Raw genomic sequence first — 8,924 nt, 5'->3', positions numbered from 1 at the left:
GGCAGCAGGACCAAGCTCGTCACGCGCCCGGAGCTGTAGGACGAATCGATGGACTTGTGTGCCCCGGGATCCGATCGTCTCTTCCGTTGGGGTAGCGGCGGGTGTCGGTTTGTGGTGGTTCCTAGGTCTTGGATTCCGGGGTGGCGGCCCTGGTGGTGGCTGCGCGGTGCTCACGGGCAGAGCCCGTCGCTTGGTGCTGCCCGGTGGCCATGGCCGTGTGGGCGGCGTGGTTGTCGGGGTGCGGCGTTCGATGGCAGTGAGTATTGGCCGGGGTAAAAACCTGCTCTATCTTCGGACAGACCGGCGGCGGTGTAGCTCGTTCCCTTCTTGAAGGCGTCGTCGCGGCTCTCATTGTCTGTCGTGTGGCTCCGGGGGAAACCTTGATCCTCGGATCTGGCGGTGACGACGCTCCCGTGTCGTAACCTTCATGAAGGCACCGTCTTGAAGCCCACGGTTCATCGTATGCGGCTGCATCTCTTCGTGATGGCGTGTTCACTGGTGGAGTCCCGGTTGCTCGAGTAGTGCTGGGGGTCGTGTTGTTGCGCTCAGCGCCTATGTATCCCGCCTTGGGTGTGTGCGTGTGTTGTGGTGGTGTGCGTCTGTACCTAGATGTTGTTGGTCATTGCTTTATTTATAAAGCGGGGCGAAAGCCTTTTCGGTAAGAAACCAATAGTCTTAGATCTGTTAGTTACTCCCTCCGTCCCATGATGTAAGACGCCTTTTGATACTACAAGTATCAGAAAACGTCTTATATTATGAAACAGAGGGAGTATTGTTTAGAAGAACAGACAAATTAACAAAGAATGTCGGGTACAAATGGTAAATGAGCCCAATCGGCCAACTGATCTGCGTTCTCGTTGGTCCACTTGCGCGTGTGTGCCACGTACCCGTGGGGCGTGCACGTGACTCATCCCCTCATGTTTCTTTGTTCCTATACCAGGTCAAAACAGTTTCGCTCATCTTTCTCTCATGCTTCTCTTCTCCCCCACCAAACCGAAGATTTGCAAGCCGGCCGTCGATGTAGTTCAATCCGCAACTGCCACCTCATCATCGTTGACGACATGGTCACGCCCACCGCCTCTCACTCATCCTTCGTCCTGTTTGCCGGGGTTGCTGGCTGCTCGCCGATGCTACAAACCAGAGGCACGCGAAGCCGCCTCGAGTCGGAGGGGGCTACGAGTGGCCGCTGTTGTGAGGCTAGTGCTGCTAGATAGGTGCAAGGTAGGCAACCACTTCGTTGCTCAGTGTTGCGATGCCAGTAGCTTGGTGTTGCAGGGCGGCCCCGCTTCACGCGCTGGTGTTGCAAAGGTTGGGTACATGAGCTACAAAGGCGGGTGTTGGTGCTACAAAGGCCGACTGCCTGTAGGACACGTTTTGTTGTGATCCCCATGGTGTTTTGTGCGTGTCCATGGTCGGTGTTGCAAGGGTGTGGTACTGATGCTAGAGGTGATGACCGTCAGTGCTGTGGATGTGGCACGCAATACCGTGATGCTGTGACAGGCAGGGCGCTCTGCTGGGATCAATAGACTACGTTGCTGCTAGCCTGTAGGCGCACTACCACAACGGTGCTGCCGACGGGGAGCTCAGTTGGGACCGGCGACCCGCGGTGCTACCAGTCGGTCTACGACGAGATACACACAATCATGATGCTGGGCCGGTGAGACTCTCAGCTGTGACCATGGGGTGCTCTATTAGGATCGGTGACCCGTGTTACTGCGAGCCGACCAGTGACGAAGAGACATACTACATCGCTACAATTGATGATGCACTCTGCTGCGGAGGCCGACTATGTGGCGTGGTGGTGAGCGACCATGTGTGCTGTTGGGAGAGGCATGACGTAGGCTACTACAGTCGGGGCAAGGAACCATGTGTGTAGCTGCGACACAGCGGGGAGGATGTGTGTTTTGGTTTTGTATGGGAGGAAGACGTTTGTTTATGCAACGTGAAAGAGGACGATCAGCCACAAATGAAGTGATCATGCGGCATGCGGCAGGGGAGGTGACCGATCGGGGCTTTCGATCGGTTGATCGACACCTAACATTGCCCTAGAAATGGATATAAATTATGGGAAAGTTGTTGTTCTTTGAGTAAGATTGTCAATATTTACTTGCCACAACATTAGCTAGAAGATCTCTTTGGTAAGGGCTACAAATCTCCTTGATGAGATGATGACAAATTATGCCCATTGGCACACTAAAAGAACTCCAAATAATAAAGGTAAGCTTTATTGAGGATATTACCTGCTTGAGTGATAAGGTTGATATGATTATGTCTATGCTTGCTACTAAGCATGTTCCTAATGATCCTAAGGGTATTTCTATTGTTGGAAATATGCCCTAGAGGCAATAATATTTTTATTTTTGTATTTTTGGATTCATAATTATAGAGTTTATATTTCATGTTATAACCGCTATGATCTTGGAATATGTGATTCAGTGGAAAACTCATACACACGTGTGGAATGATAAATGGTTAAATAAAAGATTCCTAGTCTTGCCTCTAGGACTAGCTGAAGTGTTATTGGTTATCACGTTTTACGGATCTTAGGATATCGTTAAGTGTAACGATAGTCCTAAAACAACATTGAGATTATGACGTTGGAAGAAAGATCATATTGAATCGATCTGACCTTGTATGTTATGAATTGAGTTAATATCATCTGCAATCAATTGTAATAACATGGAGTGTTAACGTGTGAATTTGCTCCTTAGAACATGAGAGTATCATAGTCACTTCTTACCGTATGGTGGGCTTTGGGGTTGCTCAAACGTCACCTATAGCACGGTGATCGTAACGACAACTTACGGGCACATCGAAAAGTTTAACAAGTGACCGGATAGCTCGAGAGTGGGATTTGCTCCTTCGACGATGCAGAGATATTCTTAGGGACCTCTATGTGTAATGGCATCCATCATTGTATGTCCAGACACAGGTGACTTCGTCACGGGGATGCCGGAACACGACAACGAGAAAGAAGAACAAAACCGGTAATGAGGATTTTGATATAACGAGCATAGTGATGACTCAGGAGGATACCAGTGCATCCCAGGTTTTGTGAAGTATCGTGAAGCAAAGGGAACATCATAGGATAACCAAAGGTTCACTCGAATATGATTCGTGTGCTCATGGGGTCCGATATGGATGTCCATGGTCCCGCGGTCGGTCATTAAACAAATAGTTTCATTCATGTCTGTGAGTTACCGAACCTACGGGGTCACAAGCTTAAGGCAATCATGATCTTATGAGTGTTAGTAGGACTGGAGTGATGAGAATATATTTGTGGAATTGTTTCCTTAATATTTAGAATAGTTTCGATAGGATCTGAAAGCGTTTCGTTGAATATCGGGTAATACCAGGTATTACCGATAAATTATATATTGGTGGAAAATGTTCTAGGGGATGTTAAATTATATATATAATGGTCTGAAAGTATTTGGAACATTTATATATTTACTTTAATATCAATGGGGCTAAAAAAGGCCAAAAGGTGGAAGGCAACTTGGGCGAAAAGGTCGAAGTGGGAAAGTGCCTCCTTCCCTAAGGAAGGAGGCCGAACTGGAGAAGGGGAGGAGTCATACTCCTCCTCCCTAGGCCGACGCACCAAGGGGGCCTCCTTACCCCTTGGTGGCAGCCCTTCCTCTCCCTCCAACCTATATATACTAGGGGATGTTGCTCTTTTGGATACACAAGTTTTGGAGCCTCCTCTAGTTCTTTTAGTTCTAGCTCTAGTTGGTCCTAGTTTGACTAATTAGAGCTAGGATAATCCTCTTGTCCTCATAATTAGAAGCCATGTGTGCTTCTAATATCCTCCCTATAATTCTCCGGCGATGATTAGCTCTGGACGGCGAAGTGTTGTCGGATCGTGAAGGCTGCATGATTGCGACCAAGTAGAGAAGTAGCGCTTTCGATCTTCGATTCGAGTGACTGTTCGTGGGAGGTCCACAGGGTCGTTCATCGACGGTTCGAGGGACTCCAAGTACGATCTACACCGACATGTTCATCTTCCATCGCAACTCGGTGACGGTGATGATCGTGATCACAACCCGTTATGCATCTTCATATTGATCTTGGGTGTGCATAGGCGCGATTTTTCTGTTTTCTACTACGTTTACCAACATTTTTTGCACAACTTGTTGAACAAAATAAGGAACAAATTGAAGTCAACTTTATTGGAAGAAACAATTCTAATAGCAATGCTGAATATTTTGGAAATAACTACGCTAAGCCTTATCCTCAAAATGCTCAAAACTCATATGGGAACTCTTATGGTCGTAATAATATACCCACTAGTCTAGAAAATATGATGAAAGGTTTCATTACTACTTAAAAATAAGTTAATACCACGGCTAGTGGAAAGTCTGAAAAACTAGACAACATCTCACATAAAGTTGATAATCCACCTCATGATCTTGAAATGCTTAAATTAAGAATCATGCCTCCTAAGATGAGTGAGTGAGTCTTTAAAGGCTACAATAGCTAAGATATATTATACAACTAGCACACACTGGTATGCGTAAATGATATACAAACGGTTTTTAACCCCTTTCCGCGATGGCATTTGGAACCGTCGCCAAGTGAGTGTGGGCGATAGGGGGGGGGTCCTTCCCACATGACCCAAAAACTGCCAGGGATAGGGAGCCAAGATGCATATACAGTACTCCTACTTGTTTGTGCTCGCATTGCCATCGCAGTCGGTATTCTGTAGTGCTACATTTACGATGCGCGACCCATCACAAACGGTTCACTATTATAGAACGTGTATGATAATCATACAATCACACACATTAGCTTGTCCCAAACTGTATGCGATAACTAATTAAGAAGATTAGCTAATCGTCATACGAGTGTCAGACATGATTACAAAATGTCGGACCATCGTAACATCATCGTACACGACAACTAACGCACACACTATTATGTGGTGCAACGTTTATGATGCATACTTCATCAGAAACAGTTCATGGTTGCGAATCGTGTATGATAAGGCAACTATCAGAAACATTTAGTTTGCCCGCACCGTTTGTGACATTGCCTGACATCGCACATGCTTTGCAAACGGCAACTGTGTGCATGCTTGCACATGTTTCCTTTCTGTGAATCATCTCGGATTATGGTGTATATCCCAAACGTTTCTGTTTTACCAACCGTGTGTGCCATAATGACCCCGAGAGCATAATTTCACCATAATTTAATTGCTGCTATTTCAAATTGTACCGGATTTGAATTTGAATATATGCTATAGCTTTATACATATCCATTAGGTTCAAACAACCTATGCATTATTCGATTCATAGGTACATATCAAGAATTACATAAGAACCAAATAAAGAATAATGAACCACAGTTGTATACTTGTACTATTAAAGATGGTAAAAAAAGAGGCGAAATACATTCTGGTTGCTGAACAAGGTGAAGCAGAATGCCTATATTGTGCCCTCCTCCATGCAGAAGTCACGCACGACTCTAGTCCAACCCCTTGTGATGGCCGACTGCCATCCTTTATGGTCTTCATGAAAACATCTAGATAATCATCGTGTTTTGGTAGAAATACTTTAACCTTTGCATGCCCACCAATCATGTAGTTTGAGAGGTAATCTTGAGTAAACTGCTTTGGGAACCACTACAAAGGAAAAAGATTCAGACATTGTCATCTAACACAACTCATTATGGGCATTAAAAAGAAGGTTGCAGAGTTCTTACTTACCATCCTGCAGTTCGTTGTTGTATTGGATAAAGTGTAAACAAATAGTTTAATTGCCATATTTTGACCCATTTTACTAACAATCTTTGTCAGCTTCCTCACCTGATGCTGGTTCATCGATATCTCATTTCCTCGTACACAGAAAGGGTCAAAGCGTGGATCTTTACCAATGACATATGTACCTAAAAGCACCAAGTTAATATTAGAAGCTAAACAACAATTGCACAATGATGTAGTACAACACTCTTTTATAATATCTTATAACATCCAATATACTCACATATTAGATGAATTAACATCTTATATTATGGGACACAAGGAGTTTATTGCATTCTTACAAATTATCGGTTGATTAACTGCTGATGTATCCATGGGTTAGAGTTAGTTTGAGCTAGTTCGGGCTCAAATAGCCTTAAAGTATATCTAAACATGAGGGCTTTGAGATAGTTGCATCTATAACCCACCCAAAAAAACTATCAAACCCAAGAGGTGCTAATTAGAGCTAGTTATCCTAGTGCATTTATTGTCAATCTAACCCTATCATCCAAACAACTCTTTGGACGGAGTCAGTTCAGGGTTAGTCATGAGCTACAAACTAACTCTAACCTCTAGCTAAGTTGAGTATCCAAACAAGGATGTGTTGTTGTTGTTGTTGTTGTTGTTGTTGTTGTTGTTGCTTCTGCTGCTCTCCTACGTATATGTAGACATCATCAGAACATTAAGGTAACACTCTTCTTTGTTGCTATGTAGCCTAGGATTGCATATGTAGACATTAAGTATAGTGCATGTTGCTATGTAGCCTCAGATATATTACATATGGCCCTAGTTAACCTAACGATAAATGGGTTGCAGATATATTCAGTTAAAAGTCCGATTCACCGATTAGTCCCTTATCAGCCCCCGACCTATATGGTACTGATGTCTACTATGCAACCTTCTTCTTGTAGACGTTGTTGGGCCTCCAATTGCAAAGGTTTGTAGGACAGTAGCAAATTTCCCTCAAGTGGATGACCTAAGGTTTATCAATCCGTGAGAGGCATAGGAGGAAGATGGTCTCTCTCAAACAACCCTGCAACCAAATAACAAAGAGTCTCTTGTGTCCCCAACACACCCAATACAATGGTAAATTGTATAGGTGCACTAGTTCGGGGAAGAGATGGTGATAGAAGTGCAATACGGATGGTAGATATAGGTTTTCGTAATCTGAAATTATAAAAACAGCAAGGTAACTAATGATAAAAGTGAGCATAAACGGTATTGCAATGCTAGGAAACAAGGCCTAAGGTTCATACTTTCACTAGTGAAAGTTCTCTCAACAATAATAACATAATTGGATCATATAACTATCCCTCAACATGCAACAAAGAGTCACTCCAAAGTCACTAATAGAGGAGAACAAATGAAGAGATTATTGTAGCGAACGAAACCACCTCAAAGTTATCCTTTCTGATCGATCTATTCAAGAGTTCGTAGTAAAATAACACGAAGCTATTATTTCCGTTCGATCTATCATAGAGTTCGTACTAGAATAACAACTTAAGACACAAATCAACCAAAACCCTAATGTCACCTAGATACTCCAATGTCACCTCAAGTATCCATGGGCATGATTATATGATATGCATTACACAATCTCAGATTCATCTATTCAACCAACACAAAGTACTTCAAACAGTGCCCCAAAGTTTCTACCGGGGAGTCAAGACAAAAACGTGTGCCAACCCCTATGCATAAGTTCATTGAACCCGCAAGTTGATCACCAAAACATACATCAAGTAGATCATGTGAATATCTCATTGTCACCACAGATAAGCACGACAAGACATACATCAAGTGTTCTCAAATCCTTAAAGACTCAATCCGATAAGATAACTTCAAAGGGAAAACTCAATCCATTACAAGAGAGTAGAGGGGGAGAAAATCCAACTATAATAGCAAAGCTCGCGATACATCAAGATCGTATCACCTCAAGAACATGAGAGAGAGAGATCAGACACATAGCTACTGGTACATACACTCAGCCCCGAGGGTGAACTACTCCCTCCTCGTCATGGAGAGCGCCGAGATGATGAAGATGGCCACCAGTGATGGATTCCCCCTCCGGCAGGGTGCCGGAACGGGCTCCCGAGAGGTTTTTGGTGGCTACGGAGGCTTGCGGTGGCGGAACTCCCGATCTCTGTTATTTTCTGGAGGTTTCAGTATTTATAGGAATTTTTGGCGTAGGTCTCACGTGAGGGGGGTCTCCGGGCTGTCCACGAGGCAGGGGGCGCACCCTAGGGGGGTGGGCGTGCCCCCCACCCTCGTGGCCCAACTCTTGCACTCTAGGAGCTTCTTTTGGTCCATAAATATTCGTCAAAAATTGGCACGTCAATTGGACTCCGTTTGGTATTCCTTTTCTGTAAAACTCAAATACAAGGAAAAAACGGAAACTCGCACCGGGCTCTAGGTTAATAGGTTAGTCCCAAAAATCATATAAAATTGCATATAAATGCATATAAAACATCCTAGATGGATAATATAATAGCATGAATACTTCATAAATTATAGATACGTTGGAGATGTATCAGCATCCCCAATCTTAATTCCCGCTCGTCCTCGAGTAGGTAAATGATAAAAATAATAATTTATGAAGTGTGAATGCTAGCAGGTGCACAAGTTTGATCAATGATAATTTCAATCACCTTTTCTAGCATCATCATATGTCATAACAGTAGCTCATCTCATAAAACTTTTCATGATCAAGTAACAAGCTATTCACATGTTAAATCACAGACCATAAACTTTCTTGAAAACTAGCAGACTTCATTCTCAGTCATCAAACAATTGCAATTCATCTTATTTTCAGGAAGGGTCTATGTCAGAGCTTTAATTTAGCAAACTCCACATACTCAACTATCATTTAATCTTTCACAATTGCTAACACTCACATGATATTTATGGGTTCAAAGTTTTAATCGAACACAGAGAAAGATAGGGGCTTATAGTTTCGCCTCCCAACTTTTTACCTCAAGGGTAATGTCAACAATAATAATTTATGGACGCCTACATCCAAGTGGATATATATATCTGGATCACCCCAACACAAAGTGCTTGCCAAAGGAAAAAGTGCAAAAAGGAAAGGTGATGATCCCCACGACTCTTGTACAAGGGTGGAAGATAATAGTAAAAGATAGGCCCTTCGCAGAGGGAAGCAGAGGTTGCCATGCACTTTTATGGTTGGATG

Source organism: Triticum aestivum, chromosome 2B, assembly GCF_018294505.1.
Source record: "Triticum aestivum cultivar Chinese Spring chromosome 2B, IWGSC CS RefSeq v2.1, whole genome shotgun sequence".
Taxonomy (NCBI): domain Eukaryota; kingdom Viridiplantae; phylum Streptophyta; class Magnoliopsida; order Poales; family Poaceae; genus Triticum; species Triticum aestivum.
This window is presented reverse-complemented; position numbering follows the sequence as displayed.